The sequence below is a fragment of the Rhinolophus sinicus genome, linkage group LG09 (genome assembly GCF_036562045.2).
Source record: "Rhinolophus sinicus isolate RSC01 linkage group LG09, ASM3656204v1, whole genome shotgun sequence".
NCBI classification, from domain to species: domain Eukaryota; kingdom Metazoa; phylum Chordata; class Mammalia; order Chiroptera; family Rhinolophidae; genus Rhinolophus; species Rhinolophus sinicus.
Genome location: NC_133758.1, coordinates 60,356,304 through 60,376,041, shown reverse-complemented (window position 1 = coordinate 60,376,041; position 19,738 = coordinate 60,356,304). Strand labels below are relative to the sequence as shown.

General features: G+C 36.5%; 1 protein-coding gene across 1 annotated transcript in view; it reads left to right on the top strand.

Annotated features, from left to right (window-relative positions):
- HECW1 (HECT, C2 and WW domain containing E3 ubiquitin protein ligase 1) overlaps positions 1-19,738 on the top strand; it is a 507,225-nt gene that overhangs the window by 322,805 nt on the left and 164,682 nt on the right. The window lies entirely within an intron of this gene.

The following is a 19,738-nucleotide window of genomic DNA, read 5'->3' as shown; positions in this document are numbered from 1 at the left end:
CCTATAGTTAAATCCCACTGCCATGCACAGCTAGCTCTTCCAGCTATGTACATGCATGCTGCTAGTCTAACCCCTATCACTGGTCTGCACTGTGAGAAAAAGCCCAGCGGGAGACTGTGAAGCCATAAGAGAGCATGCCTAACAGCTCCTTGTGATCCTCCCCACAGCTGCTTGTGGTCCCAAATCAGGCACTGTCTTCGGTCACTGGCATGTACCACTGCACTCACCTGAAACTAGCCCTTTTAGCTGTGCACCAGCATGCCCCCAGCCCAACCCTCATCTCTGGTCTCCACTGCCATGTACCCATGGCAAGACTAGTAGCCATAGTAGTACATGCTGAGAGACAGGCCATCTGCAGTTGGCCCCAGCCCTTGCTGCATGCCCTGGCCCTCACCATTACATGTGTGTCTGCAGTTCACATTTGCCACTATACATGCACCTGCAGGTGGACCCCACAGTTGGGTGTGTGCATACTACCAGCTCTAGTGACCAACAGTGCCTACCCTGGTCCCAGCTGCTGAATCTGGAGGTGCTGCTGAGGACCTCAACAGCCAGCACAACCACAGTGGACCCCCCATAGTCATCACATAGGGCCCCAAAGTTGTCAATGCTGTGGACCCCAGTGGTCTAAGTCAAAGAGACATCATGCCTCCCCTGAACACAGGGCTGCCACAAGCCCCCTCACTTGGCATCCTGCAAATCCAGAAATTCTCCCACCTATAGCTGAAAGTTTTCTCTTACCAAAATCAGTCTATAAAGTCTGGAAGAGATGATTCCTTTGTAAAATGCACAGACACCTATGTGAAGCTAGAAAGAATCAGGGAAACAGCTCCACCAAAGGAACACAGTAAACCTCCAAACTTCCCCAAAGAAATGGAGGTCCAAGAATAACCTGACAAAAAGTTCAAAATAATTGCTATAAAGATATTCAGAGAGCAACAAGAGAACACGAATAAGCAACTCAATAATATCAGGGGGAAAAAAATACAAGAACAAAACAAGAAGATCAGCATAAGATAGAAAACAAAACAAAAACAACCAAACAGAAATTTTGGAATGAAAAAATGCAATGATAAAACAAAAGAATTCAATAGAGAAAAGACTTGACCAAGCAAAAGGAAAAATAAGTGAGCCTGAAGAGAGATAATTAAAATTATCCATCAGAAGAGCAGAAAGAAAAACAGAATGAAAAAGAGTGATGAAAGCTTACACGATCTATGGGATACAATCAAAAGAACAAATTTATGAATTATTAAAGCTTCAGAAGGAGAAGAGGGGGAAAGAGGGCAGAAAACTTATTTAAAGACATAATGGCTGAGAACTTTAAAACTCTGAGAAGTGATTTGTATCTCCAAACTCATGAAGCTCATAGCTTACCAAACAAATCAACTAAAGAAATCCTCTCTAAGACAAATTATAATAAACTTATTAAAAATTAAAGATAAGAAGAATTTTAAGTGAAACAAGAGAAGAAAAAAAAAAAAACCTTATAAGAGGAAACTCCAATAAGGCTATCAGCAGTTTTCTCAGCAGAAACATTACCTCCTAAGCCAAGAGTGTAGGATGATATATTCAAAATGCTGAAAGATAAAAACTGTTAACCAAGAACACTTTACCTTGGAAAGCTGTTCAGAAATGAAGGCAAGATCGACTTTCTCAGATAAGCAAAAGCTGAAGAAATTTATCAACACAACACCTGCCTTACAAGTAATGCTGAAAGTAGTTCTTCAAGTTGAATTGAAAAGAGGGGAGTGACGTCATCAAAATGACGACGTGAGGTAAGCCTTTGGAAATCTCCTGTGGAATTTACAACAAATTGAACAACTATAACTCCACAAAGGACTCCCTGCACAGCAGACAGGCAAGACGAAGAGGCTCACTATTGAATTCACCTGAAGGTGGGCAAATGGAGCCAGCAGAAGAGAGGAGGGAAGGGAGAAGTGCGGAGACGGAGACACATGGGTGCAGGAGGCAGACCTAGCTCAGTGCTCCGAGCTCACTGCATCCTGGAACCACCACAGCTGCAGGAGAGGGAAGAACTTGGACAGCTAGGGCTCCGTTTATGGCCCACAGGGCTGAGGGGACAGCATATAACATGGCTGAACCCAACGCTCACGGCAGATATCTCAGAGCAAAGACTGAGGGAAAAAGGCTTACAAAAAAATTTAAGCCCTCACTGCCGCAGAGAATGGAATCCTTAGGCACTGAGATTAGCTGCCCTCTCCCTACCCTTCCAGTGCTAGCCCAGCCCCCACCTGCCCAGTGCTAGAAGTGGAACAGTAGCAGTGTCAACTCAAAAGAACAGAATATTTGCAGTTTTGAGAACTGTGGTCCGCAGTCACAGATTTGTAGCCCAACAGGTTCTGGCAAAAGGGAGGGAACTGTGGAAACAGGACTGGCTGTGGTGGTGGTTGCACCATTGCTCTGGGCCACATCTCACAACCCACACCGACCCTGTCCCCACCTATCTGGGCACATCCCTGCAGGAGTAAACAGTACTGCTGAAACACACGGGCTCTGAATCTGGTGCAGGAAGAGCTTTGGAACTTCAAAAGCTCTCCGCATTCCCAGAGGGACGCAGTGCCCTATGACACAGGCGAACTGTTAACAGAGGAGAAGCCCACCTTCCAGGTAATGCCCCCATTGTGTGAGAAGCTGGAATAGTGCAGAGAAAACATAACACTACAGTGTGAGAGAGAAAACCAGGCTGCAGTTGGAGAGAAAATAAAACATTCTACCAACACGTACTGGAAAACAAAAGAAAGACCTCTTCCTATCAACCTGTTCCAGAACCCACTCCTGCAGATGTCTAGGAAGAAAAATAATAAATCAATAATTGCCATGAATAACCAAGGCAATAAGACGGCTCAGAAAGAAAGTGAAAGGACTCCAGAAAATGAACTTAAAGACACGGAAATATATGACTTAAACGACAGAGAATTCAAGATTGCAGTTATGAAAAACCTCAACGAGATGCAAGAAAACACAGAAAGGCAGTTTAATGAACTCGGGGAAAAAAATTAAAGAACATCATGAACATTTTACGAAAGAGATTGAAATTATAAAAAAGAACCAAATAGAATTTCTGGAGATTAAGAACTCAATAGAAGAAATGAAAAATGAAATACCCAGCTTAGGTAGTAGAGTTAACAAGATGGAGGAGAGAATCAGTGACATCGAAGATAGAAACCTGGAAATGACATGGATGGAAGAAGAGAGAGACATGAGACTTAAAAGAAATGAGAACTACAAGAACTTTTTGACTCCATCAGAAAGAGCAATATAAGAATAATGGGCATACCAGAAGGAGAAGAAAGAGAGAAGGGAACAGAGTGTATATTCAAACAAACAGTCAATGAGAACTTCCCAAACTTGTGGAAAGAACTGGATCCTCGAATCCAAGAAACAAATAGAACACCTAATTACCTCATACACAAATAGGCCTACTCCAAGGCACATTGTATTGAAGCTGTCTAAAATCAATGACAAACAAAGAATCCTCAAGGCAGCCAGGGAAAAGAAGACAGTAACCTCCAAAGAAAGCCCATTAGATTATCATCAGATTATTCAGCAGAAACTCTACAAGCCAGGAGGGAGTGGAACCAAATATTCAAATTATTGAAAGAGAGAAATGATGAGCCAAGAATAATATATCCAGCAAAGATATCCTTTACATATGAAGGAGGAATAAAGACTTTTCCAGACATACAGAAGCTGAGGGAATTTTCTAATACATGACCTGCACTACAAGAAATACTAAAGGAGGCTATTCGACCACCATGAACAGGGACAATTTGTGGCATCCAAAGCATAAAAAGGGGGAGAGTAAAGGCCTGAACCCGAATATGGGAACGGAGAAAGTAAGCGTGCTGAAGAAAATGGAATACTCTAAATATCAAACTTTCTTTTACATAAACTTAAGGGTAACCACTCAAAAAAAATCCAGAACTGAAATATATACTGTAATACAAGAAGAAACAGAGGGAAACATCATAGAATACCACCACACAGAAATATTAGACAACAACAAAAAGGCAAAGAAACAATGGAGACACAGCTTTACCAGAAAACTAAAGATAGAATGACAGGTAACCCTCACATATCAATAATCACCCTAAATGCAAATGGACTGAACTCACCAATAAAAAGGCACAGAGTAGCAGATTAGATCAAAAAACTAAATTCAACCATATGCTGTCTCCAAGAGACACATCTCAGCTACAAGGACAAGCATAGACTCAAAGTGAAAGGGTGGAAATTGACACTCCAAGCAAATGGTACCAGAGAAAATCAGGTATAGCCATAATGATATCAGATGAAACAGACTTCAGGGTGAAAAAGGTAACAAGAGACAAAGATGAACATTTCATAATGGTAAAGGGGACTATACAACAAGAAGACATAACAGTCATCAATATTTATGCCCCCAATCAGAGAGCACCGAAATACACCAAGCAACTACTAACAGAACTAAAGGGAGAAATTGACCAAAACACAATTATACTAGGGGACTTAAATACATCATTGACAGCTATGGATAGATCATCCAAACAGAAAATAAATAATGAAATAGCAGCCCTAAATGACACATTAGATGAAATGGACATAATTGACATTTATAGAGCACTTCATCCTAAAACATCAGACTATACATTCTTTTCTAGTGTACATGGAACATTCTCAAGGATAGACCATATATTGGGACATAAAATCAGCCTCAGCAAATTTAAGAAGATTGAAATCATACCAAGCATATTCTCTGATCACAAGGCTTTGAAATTGGATATCAACTGCAAAAAGAAAGCAGGAAAAAACACAAATACATGGAGATTAAACAACATACTTTTAAAGAACGACTGGGTCAAAGAAGAAATTAGAGGAGAGATCAAAAGATACATAGAAACAAATGACAATGAAAATACATCCTACCAAAATTTTGGGGATGCAGTGAAAGCAGTTTTAAGAGGGAAATTTATATCATTACAGGCCTATCTCAAGAAACAAGAAAAATACCAAATAAATCATCTCACGTTACACCTTAAAGAACTAGAAAGAGAAGAACAAATGAAACCCAAGGTCAGCAAAAGAAAGGAAATAATAAAAATCAGAGCAGAACTAAATGAAATAGAGAACTGAAAGACAATAGGAAAAATTAATGTGACAAAGAGCTGGTTCTTTGAAAAGATTAATAAAATTGAGAAACCCTTGGCTAGACTCACTATGATAAAAAGAGAATGATACTGATAAACAAAATCAGAAATGAAAGAGGGGAAGCTATAACAGATGCAACAGAAATACAAAGGATCATCCAACAATACTATGAAGGACTATATGCCAACAAATTCAATAACCTAGAAGAAATGGACAAGTTCCTAGAAACACATAGCCTTCCTAGGCTGAACCATGAAGAACTGGAAAATCTAAACGGATCGCTCACCATTAATGAAATTGAATCATTCATCCAAAATCTTCCCAAAAGCAAAGGTCTCGGGCCAGATGGCTTCACTAGTGAATTCTACCAAACCTTCAAGCAGGATCTAATACCTGTCCTGCTCAAATTCTTCCAAAAAAGTTGAAGATGAGACAGTTCTCCCTAACTAATTTTATGAGGCCAACATTACCCTTATACCAAAACCTGGTAAGGACAGCACAAAAAGAGAAAACTACAGAACAATGTCTCTGATGAATACAGATGCAAAAATCCTAAACAAAATTCTAGGAAATTGAATGTAACAATGCATTAAAAAGATTATTCATCACGACCAAGTGGGGTTCATCCCAGGGGCAAAAGGATGGCTCGACATATGAAAATCCATCAATGTGATACATCACATAAACAAAATAAAGGACAAAAATCATATGATTGTATCAATTGATGCAGAAAAAGCCTTTAAGATGCAACATCCATTTATGATTAAAACACTTAATAAAATAGGTATAGAAGGAAAATACCTTAACATAATAAAGGCCATACATGGCAAACCCTCAGCTAATCTCATAATTAATGGTGAAAAACTGAAGCCCTTTTCCCTACGTTCAGGAACATGACAGGGCTGTCCCCTATCACCTCTGCTTTTCAACATAGTGTTGGAAGTCCTTGCCAGAGCAATCAGGAAAGAGAAAGAAATAAAAGGCATCCAAATGGGGAATGAAGAAGTTAAATTGTCACTCTTTGCAAATGACATGATGCTGTATATAGAAAACGCTAAAGAAAGCACCAAAAAGCTATTAGAAATGATCAACGAATAAGTACATTTGCCGGCTACAAAATCAAGGCACAAAACTTCATTGCCTTCCTATATACTAACAATGAAATCTCAGAAAAAAGAATAAAAACAAAAAACAGTTCCTTCTGTAATTGCAGCAAAAAGAATAAAATACCTAGGAATAAACTTACCCAAGGATGTGAAAGACTTATATGCTGAAAACTATAAGATTTTTAAAAGAAATTGAAGAAGACACAAAGAAATGGAAATTCATTCTGTGCTCATGGATTGGAAGAATCAACATAGTTAAAATGGCCATATTACCCAAAGCAATATAAAGATTTAATGCAATCCCCATTAAAATCCCAATGGCATTACGTTTTAAAAAATAGAACAAAAAATCATTGTTTGTTTGGAACCACAATAGACCCCGAATAGCCAAAGCAATCTATAGAAAAAAGAGCAATGCTGGAGGTATTACACTCCCTAACTTCAGCTTGTACTACAGGGCAACAATAATCTAAACAGCATGGTATTGACAGAAAAACAGACACATAGATCAATAGAATAGAATTGAGAACCGAGAAATAAAACCATATAAATACTGACAGAAAATTCTTGACCAAAAGCCAAAAACATACAATGGAGAAATGACAGCCTCTTTAATAAATGGTGCTGGGAGAATTGGAAAGCCACGTGCAAAAGAATGAAACTGGACTGCTATTTGTCACCATGTACCAAAATTAATCCAAAATGGATCAAAGACTTAAGCATAAGACCTGAAACAATAAACTGCATAGAAGAAAACTTAGGTATCTTATGGACCTTGGGTTCAAAGAGCATTTTATTAATTTGACTCCAAAGTCAATGGAAGTAAAAGCTAAAATCAATGCATGGGAGTATATGAAACTTAAAAGCTTCAGCACAGAAAAAGAAACCATCAACAAAATAAAGAGGCAACCAACTGAATGGGAGAAGATTTTTGCAAACAGTGCCTCTGATAAGGGGCTAATATCCAAAATATACAAGGAACTCATGCAACTCAACAACAACAACAAAAACAACCCCTTTGAAAAATGGGCAGAGGACCTGAAAAGACATCTCTCCAAAGAGGACATACAAATGGCAAATAGACATATGAAAAAATGATCAACATCACTAATCATCAGAGAAATGCAAATCAAAACCACAATGAGATATCACCTCACCCCAGTCAGAATGGCTATCATCAACAAGACAAATAGTAACAAATATTGGAGAGGCTGTGGAGAATAAGGAACCCTCATACACTGTTGGTGGGAATGCAGACTGGTGTAGCCGCCATGGAAGGCAGTGTGGAGGTTCCTTAAAAAATTACAAATAGAATTATCATATGACCCAGCAATCCCTCTCCTGGGTATCTACTCCAAAAATCTGAAAACATTTATCTGTAAAGACAAGTGTGCTCCAATGTTCATTGCAGCTTTATTTACGGTGGCCAAGACATGGAAACAACCAAAATGTCCTTCGATAGATAAATGGATAAAGAAGTTGTGGTGTATATACACAATGGAATACTATTTGGCAGTAAGAAAAGATGAAATAAGACCATTTGTGACAACATGGATGGATCTTGATATTATAATGCTAAGCAATATAAGTCAGACAGAAAAAAGTAGAGAATTATATGATTTCACTGATATGTGGTATATAAACCCCAAACAACAAAAGAACAAAATAAACAAATGTAAAACAAAAAATCATAGACACAGACAATAGTTTAGTGGTTACCAGAGTGTAAGGAGGAGAGAGGTGGTAGATGAGGGTAAAGGAGATCAAATATATGGTGATGGAAGGAGAACTGACGCTGGGTTGTGAACACACAATGGGATTTATAGATGATTTAATACAGAATTGTACACCTGAAATCTATGTAACTTTACTAACAATTGTCACCCCAACCAACTTCAATTAAAAAAATAATAAATAAAATAAAAAAAGAAAAGAAATGAAAAGATGTTTATATGTAACATGAAAACTGAATATATAACACACAGTGGTAAAGGTAAGTATAGAGTCAGGTTCAGAATATTTTAATTCTTTAATATAATACAGTGTTAACCACTTAACTTTAGTATAAAGATTAAAGGGCAAGAGTATTAAAAATAAGTATAGCTATAATAATTTTTAATGGATACGAAATATAAAGAAGTAAACAGTGACATCAAAAGCATAAAAGCAGGGGAAGTAAAAGGGTAGAGTTTTATATATGATCAGAGTTAAATTATAAACATAAAATAGACAATTATATGTATAAGATGTTTTATGTAAGCCTCATAGTAACCACAAGGCAAAAAGTTGCAATAGATTCACAAAAGATAAAAAGAAGGGAATAAAAACATATCACTCTGGAAAACCATCAGTTCACAAAGGAAGGCAGCAAAAGAGGAAGAAAGAAAGAAGAGAACTACAAAATGGCCAAAAAATAGTTAATAAGTTGGCATTAGTAAATTACTCACAAAGTAAATGGATTGAATTCTCCAATGAGAAGACATAGAGTGGCTAGTTGGATTAAAAAAACATGACCCAATGATATGCTGCCAGCAAGAGACTCACTTAGCTGTAAGAACACACATAAGGTAAAAGTGAATGGATGGAAAAAGATATTCCATGCAAGTGGAAGCCAAAGATAGCAGGGGTAGATATATTTATATCAGACAAAAAAGACTTAATCTAAAAACTGCAACAAGGCACAAAAAAGGTCATAGGTCATTATATAATGACAAAGTGGTCTACTTATTAAGAAGATTTAGCAATCATAAATATGTATGTACCCACAACATCGGAGAGCCTACATACCGTGTTTCCCTGAAAATAAGACATAGCCAGAAAATCAGCTCTAATGCGTCTTTTGGAGCAAAAATTAATATTAGACCCAGTCTATATTATATTATAGTATATTATATTATATTACATTATATTATATTACATTATATTATAAGACCCGATCTTATTATAAGACCGAGTCTTATATTAATTTTTGCTCCAAAAGACACATTAGAGCTGATTGTCCAGCTGTCTCATTTTTGGGGAAACACGGTATATTAAGAATACTAACAGATCTGAAGGGAAAAATAAGCAACAATACAAGAATACTATGGGGCTTCAATAACCGAAATTAACAATGGATAGATCATACAGACAAAAAATCAACAAGAAAATGTTGAACTTAAACCATACTTTAGACCAAGTGAACTTAACAGACACATACAAAACATTCCATCCAACAGCAGCAGAATACACATTATTCTCAAGCACACATGGAAAAATCTCCAGGATAGATCATGTGATAGATCACAAAAGAAGTCTTAGCAAATTTCAAAAGATTGAAATCATTCCAAATATTTCTTTCAATCACAATGGTGGCAAACTAGAAATTAATAACAGGAGGAGAACTGAAAAATTCAAATACATTTTAACAATGTTAATTCTTCCAATTCATAAACACAGAATATCTTTCCATTGCCTGTAAACCAATGGGTCAAAGAAGAAATCAAAAGGAAAGTCATTTTTTAAAACATTGAAACAAACAAAAATAGAAATACAACATACCAAAACTTATGGGATATGGCAAAAGCAGTTTTAAGAGGGACGCTTATAGTGATAAATGCCTACATTAAGAAAAAGAAATTAATTTTAATTAAATTTATACCTAACATAACTAAAAAGAACAACTAGAAACAAATGAAACCCAAAGTTAGCAAGAGGAAGGACATAACAAATATCTAAGCAGATATAAATGAAATAGAAACCACAAAAACAATGGAAAAAACTAACAATACTAAGATCTAGTTTTTTGAAGAGATAAACAAATTGACAAACTTGTAGCTAGACTTAAAAAAAAAAGACAGAAGACACAAATAAATAAAATTAGAAATGAAAGAGGAGACATTACAACTTGTTCTGCAGAAATACAAAGGATAATAAACCACTACTATCAATAATTATACACTAACGAACTAGATCATCTAAAAGAAATGGATAAATTCCTAGAAACAGCCCACCAAATCTGAATCATGAAAAATGGAAAATCTGAACAGATTAGTAACAAATAAGGAGATTGAATCTGTAAGCAAAATCCTCTCAAAAGAAAAGTCCAGGACTAGATGGTTTCACCAGTTATTTCTATCAGATATTTAAAATGCTAATCCTCCTCAAACTTTCAAAAAATTGAGAAGGAAGGAAGACTCCAAAACTCATTTTATAAATCCAGCATTACCCAGATACCAAAACCGCATAAGGATCCTACACGAAAGAAAACTGCCGGCGAATATCCTTGATGAACATTGATGCAAAAATTCTCAACGATATATCAGCAAACAGAATTCAATAAGCACATGAACAGGATTTATTCCTAGAATGCAAGAATAGTTCACTATATATAAATCAATCAATAAATAAAATAAACATTAATAGAATGAAAGATTAAAATCTTGTGATCATGTCAATAGATGCATAAAAAGTATTTGACAAAATACAGTATCTTTTCGTTAAAAAAGCAACTCAACAAATTGGGCGTAGAAGGAATATATCCCAACATAATGAAGGCCATTTGCAAAAGTCCATAGCTAACATCATACTCAATAGTGATTAAGTTCAAAGCTTTTCCTCTAAGATCAGGAACAATACAAGGGTGCCTGCTTTCAACAGTTCTATTCAGAATAGTACTGGAAGTCCTAACTAGAGTAGTCAGGCAAGGAATAGAAGTAAAAGGCATGCAAATTGGAAAGGAAGAGGTAAAATTCTCTTTGTTGGCAATGATATGATATGTATGATATGATCTTATGTGTAGAAAATCCTAAAGGATGGGGGGAGGGGAATTGTCACCATGTGAGGGATAAATGCCTAACTATTACATTGTTTTGTGCACCTGAAACTAATAAAACAATGTTTAAAAAAAAGAGTATACCAAACACTATTAGAACTAATCCATGAATTCAGTAAAGTTGCAGAATAAAAAAATCAGCATACAGAAATAGGTTGTGTTTCTATATACTTACAAAAAAATATTAGAAAAAGAATTAAAGAAAAAATTCCATTCACAATAGCATCAAAAACAATAAAATACTTAGGAATAAAATTAACCAAGTAGTTTAAGGAACTGTACACTGAAAGACTTTGATGAAGATATTGAAAATCACAAACAAATAGAAAGGTATTCCAGGTTCATGGAGCAGAAGAATTAATACTGTTAAAATGCCCATGCTACCCAAAGCCACCTATAGATTCTGTGCAATCCCTATCATAATTCCAGTTTCATTTTTCTCAGAAATAAAAAAAAAATACTAAAATTTGTATGGCCACAACAGACTCCAAGTAAATCAAAGCAATCCTGAGACAGAAGAACGAAGCTGGAGGTATTATACTTCCTGATTTCAAACTATACTACAAAGATATAGTAATCAAAACAACGTGGTACTGGCATAAAAATAGACCAATGGAACAGAAACGAGAGCCCTAACATAAACCCTTACGTATACAGTCAACTAATATTTGACAAGGGAACCAAAATACTAAATGGGGAAAGGATAGTGTTTTCAATAAATGGTGTTTGGAAAACTAGATAAACACATGCAGAGGAATGATTATATGTCTGTATTACACCACTCACAAAAATTAACTCAAAATGGATTAAAAAATTAAATGAAAGACCTGAACCCATAAAAGAGCAAAGAAAACATAGAGAAGAAGGTCCTTGTCATTGGTCTTGACAATGATATTTTGGATATGGCACCAAAAGCATAAGCATCAAAGCAACAATTAATAAGTGGGACTCCATCAAACTAAAAACCTGCTCAGCAAAGAAACAATCAACAAAATGAAATGGCAACATACTGAGTGGGAGAAAATATTTACAAATCATATACTGGTAAGTTGTTAATATCCAAAGCATATAAACTCACAGAATTCAATAGCAGAAAAACATTTTTTTAAAAAATTTAAAACATTGGCTGAAGAACTGAATAGACATGGTTCCAAAGAAGACCTACAAAGGTCTGACAATTTAGTTAGCGAACTCATCCTAGAAAAAGTGCTACATACCTCATTGCTGAATATCAATACAGTCATCTTCAAAGTACTCCCCTTGGGAAGCTATGCACTGACGCCAGCGCCTAGTCCACCCGTCAATGCAATTTTGGAACTCTTTTTCTGGAATGGCCATCAGAGCTCTTGTCGTATAACCCTTAATATCCTGAATGTCATCACAATGTCTTCCTTTCAATATTTCCTTTATCTTTGGTAAAGAAAGAAGTCATTGAGGGACAGATCAGGTGAGTAGATAGGGTGTTCCAATTCAGTTATTTGTTTACTGGCTAAAACTTCCCTCACAGACAGTGCCGTGTGAGCTGGTGCATTGTCATGATACAAGAGCCATGAATTGTTGGCAAAAAGTTCAGGTTGTCTAACTTTTTCACAGTCTTTTCAGCACTTCCAAATAGTAAAGTTGGTTAACTGTTTGTCCAGGTGGTACAAATTCATAATGAATAATCCCTCTGATATCTAAAAAGGTTAGCAACATCGTTTTGACTCTTGATTTGGACTGACAGAATATTTTGGTCGTGGGGAATTGGCTGACTTCCTTTGTGTACTTTGACACTTTGTTTCAGGGTCGTATTGGTACATCCATTTTTCATCACCAGTGATAACATGGCCCAAAACATCGTGTTGCCTCTCCAAAAGGTCTTGGCAAACTTCAACTCTCCTTTGCTTCTGTTTATTGATGAGCTACTTTAGGACCATTTTTGTACACACCTTTCTCATGCCAAGATTTTCAGTTAAGATTTTCCAAACTGTTTCTCTATCAATGTTTACTTGGTTTTCTATGCTTCTCAAAGTCAGTCAATGATTTTGACATGCAATTTGATGAATTTTTGCAATGTTTTCATCAGTTCTGCTCATTACTGGCCACCCTGACCTCTCTTCATCAGTGACCTGTTCTCTCCCCTCAGAAAAATGTTTAATCCATTTGTACACTGCCATTTTCTTCATGGCACTATCCCCATAAACTTGAACTGACATGTCTCTGATTTCACGTCTACTCTTGCCAAGTTTAACAAGAAATTTAATGTTTGTTCCTTGCTCTAATTCAAGCTTAGACATTCTCACGATGGCACACAAAAACACACAAAAATAATGAATGCCACTCACCACACATGTCAATACGAACACAGCTGTGAGACATTGATATACCAAGGTTATGAAATCTTACTGAGCTATTTGTACAGTGCTGCCAATATAAGCGCACAGTGGTAAGTTCTCAAACTTAATTGTCAGACCTGATACATGAAAAAGTGCTTCGCATCGTTAATCATCAGGTAAATACGAGTCAAAATCATAAGGAGCTATCACCTCAAACCTGTTAGCATGGTTATCATAAAAAAAAAAAAAAAAAAGAGAAGATAAGTTTTTATGAGGATTTGGAGAAAAGGGACCCTTGGGCACTGTTGGTGGGATTGTAAATTAGTGTAGCCATCATAGAAAACAATACAGAGCTTCCTAAAATAATTAAAATAGAAATTGTCATGTGATCCAGCAATCCCACTTCTGGGTATATATCCAAAAGAACTGAAAACAAGGTCTTGAAGAGATATCCACATTGCCATGTTCTTTGCAGCATTATTCATAGTAGCCAAGATATGGAAACAATCTAAGTGTTCATCAACAGATGAATGGATAAAGAATATGTGATATATATGTGTGTGTGTGTGTGTGTGTGTGTATGTATGTGTGTGTGTATATATATATATATATATATATATATATATATATATATATATATAATATAATTATATATACTATTATGTATAATTATATATATAATATATGTGTAGTATTATATATCTATAGTATATATTCAGCTGTGTTGCCATTTGTGACAACAAGGAGGGATCCTGAGGGTAGCATTATGCTAAGTGAGATAAGTCAGAAAAAGACAAATACTGTGTGGTATCACTTAAATGTGGAATCTTACCTGAATTTGTGAAAGCAGAGAGTAGAGTGGTGGTTACTAGGGGCAGAGGAGGATAGGGGTAGGGGGGATGGGGAGATGTTGGTCAAAGGGTAGAAACTTCCAGTTACAAGATGAGTAATTTCTGGGGATATAATGTAAAGAATGGTAATTATAATTAATAATACTGTATTATGTACTTGAAAGTTGCTAAGGGAGCAGATCTTTATTATTACCACAAAAAGAAATGGTAGTTATATGATGTGATGGAGATGTTATTTAATTCTATGGTGGTAATCATTTTGCAATATATAAGTGTAGGAAATCAACATGTTGTATTCCTTAAATTTACACAATGTTATTTGTCAGTTATATCGCAAAGCTTGGGAAAAACAATTTGACAAGATTTTTTTTAAAAAGACAAACTGTAGCATATACACACAATGGATTATTCAGGCTTCAAAAGGAATGAAGTGCTGATACATGTGACAACATGGCTAAACCTTGTGATGGTTAATTTTATTTGTCAACTTGACAGGGCCTCAGGGTGCCCAGAAATGTTGTCAAATGTTACTCTGGGTGTTTCTGTGAGGGTATTTTTAGATGAGTTTCACATTTAAATTGATAGATTGAGTAAAACAGATTGCCATCCATAACGTTGGTTGACTTCATTCTATCAACTGAATATCTGAATAGAACAATAATTCCAACCTTCTGCTGAATAAGAGGAAATTCCTCCTGACTCACTGCCTTCCATCTGGGACATTGTTTTTTTTCTTGTCTTTATATTCAAGCTGAAACAAACATCAGTCCTTCCTGGGTCTCAAGCCTACTGGCTTTCAGAGTGGGACTACACCACCAGCTCTTCTGGGTCTCCAGCTTGCTGTCTGCAGATCTTGGGACTTGTCAGCCTCCATAAATGTGTGACCCAATTCCTTACTTTATGTGATTTATTGGTTCTGTTTCTCTGGAGAAACCTGACTGTACAAACCTCAAAAACATTATACTAAGTGAAAAAAAATCCAGTCATACACTGTTGGAGAGGCAGTGTAAAAAAAGGAACCTTCATACACTGTTGGTGGGAATATAGATTGGTACAGCCTCTATGGAAGTCAGTATAGAGTTTTCTCAAAAAATTAAGAATAGAATTACCATATCTACCAAAAAAATCTGAAAACATTTATCCATAAAGATTTATCTGTAAAGATATATGTACTCTGATGTTCATTGCAGCTTTATTTACAGTGGCCAAGACATGAAAACAACCAAACTGTCCTTCAATAGATGATTGGATAAAGAAGATGTGGTATATACACACAATGGAATACTACTCAGTCATAAAAAAATAACATAGTGCCATTTGTGACAATATAGATGGATCTTGAGATTATTATACTAAGCAAAATAGGTCAAACAGAAAAAGTCGAGAACCATTTGACTTCACTCTGATATGTGGGATATAAAACTGAAAGCAACAAAGGAACAAGACAAAGAAACAAAAACTCATAGACACAAACAATAGTTTAGTGGTTACTAGAGTGTAAGGGGTGAGGGAAGTAGTAGAAGAGGGTAAACGGGGTCAAATATATGGAAGGAGAACTGACTCTGGGTGGTGAGCACACAGTGTGATATATAGATGATGTACTACAGAATTGTACACTTGAAACCTATGTAACTTACTAACCATTGTCACCTGAATAAATTGAACTGAAAAAAAAAAAGAAAGGAAGAAAGTAGGAGCAGTGAGGTCTCTGGAAGCTGGATTAGTGACAGTAGCATCCGAAAGCAGAGAGGAGCAACCAGAATATGAACTAAATATGAACAAAAGAAAGCAAACAGCCAGGCTGAGTCTGAAGAAATGTCCCCAGGGGTATAACAGATTCTATGGGGGTTCTGCAACTCTCTTTTTATTTAAGTCAGCTAGATCAGAGACTGATTCATCCCCCGTGAGTTTTGGGAAGCCAACGAATTATTCTGAGTTCAGCTTTCACATTTGTAAATTTGGAAGGGAGTGAATGATGCATAATTTACAAACTGTTAAAATAGTGTATCTAGAAGAACTGGCTCTGTGCTTGGCACACAGTTAACACTCATCCCTGTTGTCTTCTTGCCCCTTTGAAGGATCTTCTAAGTCTTCCATCACAGATGTCCCTGGGATTGGGGAAATTGTTTGGGATGCTGTCAACTATTGGAGTTTTATGTTTCATTTTTTAGCTCCTAAAGATGACTTTGCACTTTGAGTTTACAGACCTTTCTGTTGGAGAATTGGATTGAGCTGATTACCTTCCTAACAGTTGTATTATGAGAATTCAAGAGGGCAATGTACTCAAAAGTGCTCTGTAAACATTTGTAGATATGCTTCTTTGTTTACTATTTGTTCGAACATTTCAGCGACTTGGAGGTAGAAAGGGGTGGGCCTTAGATTCATTTGATTTTTGCTTTTAAAGTTGCCTGGAGGCATGTCAGATAACTTAATAGACTTTATCTTAGATGCAAAAGATATTGAACTTCACAGGAACCACTGATCTCTGACATAAAACAAAACCTGTAATTCCCTGCTCTTGGCTGCTGATATGCCACACCATGGATATTTTATTGTTTATAATGCAGTGTGACTTTGTGCTGATATTTACAGTCATGTTATCAATCATGGAGCCATACACTTTTTATTTATAGAAAAATCAGTGTTATCTGGTTCAGGTGAATAGATAAAGGCTCAGTGAAGTCATAAATTTTAATCTCTGGCATCATTGCCAATTTCATTGTTTTGTAACTAAATACAAAACTTGTCTACAGTTTTAGTGGAAAAAATAAGTTATTCTATAATTATTTGAGAATAATCATGGGTATGTAAGTGGAGTTATCATATCAGAATTGAGCCTAACATGGTTATATCCCTGTTGGAAATGCCTTGTGTGCTTTATGGAGCTTCTCCAGTTTTTTCCCAAGGAAGTAAACCCAGATATGGGACATTCAGAGAAGCAACTCAGGAGTGGCCTATCACGTGCAAGAGAATTCTTTGAAACTCATGCTTTACCTTCAAAATGCATGCATATTTTGCATTCAACTTTAAATTTCTTCATATTTGTTTTCAAAATAGTCTTACCCAAAATTTTGAATAAAATTGATTGCCCCTGGCACAATGCCCGCCTCTAGGGATGACAGTGAGCCTGTCTGAGAGGCCATGATGTCATTGGAGAGTGGTAGATGGAGGATATAGGTCAACCTGCAAATAGGACTATGTGATGGAGTCATGTATGTTGTGGGCAAAAAGCCTCATCTTCATGCGGTGGTACTGTGAGAGGAAAGGTAGAATTCGGATAACATGGTAGAGAGCTAAGGCAGAGGGGGGCCTAATAAACTGAGCCGTGCGTCTTCATACTACTGAAATAGAAATTCCTGTGCAAAAGTAAAAAGTCCTGATCATTGTTCTATTTTCTGTTGAATTTCATTTTGGGGGAATGCAACAGTGGCGTGGATTCACACTTAGTAACTTTTCAAAATGTAGATGTAAAGAGAAAATAAGAATGGGGGTAAGATATATATATCTATATATATGATATAGATGATGTATAGATATACATATACATATACATATACATATACATATACATATACATATACATATACATATAACATATACATATACATATACATATAGATAGATATAGATATGAATTAACCCCAAAGCCCTTGCTTCAACTCCAAGACCCTTCTCAATACCCTACCAAATCTTCTGCACACCACCAACATATCTGGCTTCAACTCTATCAAACCATTTGCTAAGTAGGCTTTGTTGTGGAAACATTTGTATGTAATACAGTCAAACTGCCAGGGACCATCTGAGAGTAGGGCATTACGACCCAGAGCCCAATGGTTCAAATAACAAGTAGGCATCATACAAGCCTCAGAGCAAATGGAATGTGCAGACCTGAGAACATGAGTAATTCGATAATGTGCCCCCACCATCTCAGGCTTTTCCATGGTGAAACTATTTAGGCTGGGTCTTTACATCATTTTCATAGTCAATAAATGATAGAGTGTCTGTCTGTGAGTGCAGCAGATTTCTTAATCTCGAACATGCCTCTGAAACTCATCTTAAACAGTAAGTTAGGCTGCAAACCCTTCCTGAGCAGAGCTAACATCTTTACTTCCTGGAAAATATTTGTTATGGCACTGTTGCCTCCACTTTCATACCATCAATCTGGTGCTAAGATGACTTTGTAAATAATAGCAAAAAGTGATAAATTATGTAGAATTTTATGGAACTTTAAATGTCTCCCCGTTGAGTTTAGTATTTTCTGAAAAATATACATTATCTTTTTTGTCCTCAGGCCTGTTTTGATGCAATAAAGATAAAGAAACTTTATGTAAATACCCTGAATAACCAGCAGAGGAAAATTTAAACAGGAAGAACCAAAATATGTGTGCTTTAAATAGGAAGGAACAAATGTACTGTTCTTTGTTAACATTGCATGTTTAAGCTCATTTCAGCCAAGCATGAAATGTGCAGTTTAATCCTACACTTTTAAAAAATTATAAATTGGAATGCAAAAATTAGTTTTTGTTGTGCCCTCATGGCTCTTATGTCCTGAGAAGGAACAAGCTAGATGTTTATAGTTTGAACAAGAATTAGGTACAATAGATTGTAATTGTCCTTCTTAAGCAGATCCAGCACTGTGAGGGGGGTGGTCAGCCCACCAAAGGCTTACTACGATCTTTTTACCTAGGCATAGGTTTGAAAAAGAAGAAAAAATCACAACATTAAAGAAGTTTGAGCCCTGATTATGTTGGTGGGTATTGGCCAATTTGAGAGTTAGTAGAGTGGTCCAGCCTGAGACCGCAGTCTCTGAACTGTTAGTTGACCTCTGTTGCTCTGTGTCAGCCACCTGAAGAACAAACAGACTAGGTAGGAAGGAACAGGCTCTCCAACGTGAAGAGGGCTAATGCCTGGGACCAACCAGCCTTCTGACTCACCAATTCCAGCCGTATCTTCTTCTGATTCTTTATTATCAAATGAGACTCTTAGAGACACAGACCTATCAAGGAGTTGCACAATCTCTCGCTCCATTCCATGTGCCACACACATTGGTTCCCTCTGCTCAACAACCCTGAGATGCACCTCTCACTTAGGCCTAAGAGCAGATATACTGAGATTTGCACACAATCTGTAGCCAAGTTCATAGGGGCACCTGCTTCAATAAGGAAGTATTCTAATAATCCTTTTGTACTCTCCTTGGGCTGAAGCTGTGAGTCTAGTGATGAGTCATTACTCCCAGTCTTATAGTATACAGCAGGTTGATGGGAACCATCCAATCACAGCTCTTACAGCATCAGGAATACTGAGAGGCAGGAGAAAGAGAAGCCCCACAATCTACGAACAGAGACTGAGTTATAGATCATCAAGTTTTTCATTTTTTTCCTACAGTACAGATTATCTTCTAAAAGTGGACACTGTAGATTTGCTTAATACTCAGATTTTTTAAATTGTTTTTTGTAAATACACAATGTATGCAAAACTAACTCTGTCTTTGAATAAATACTC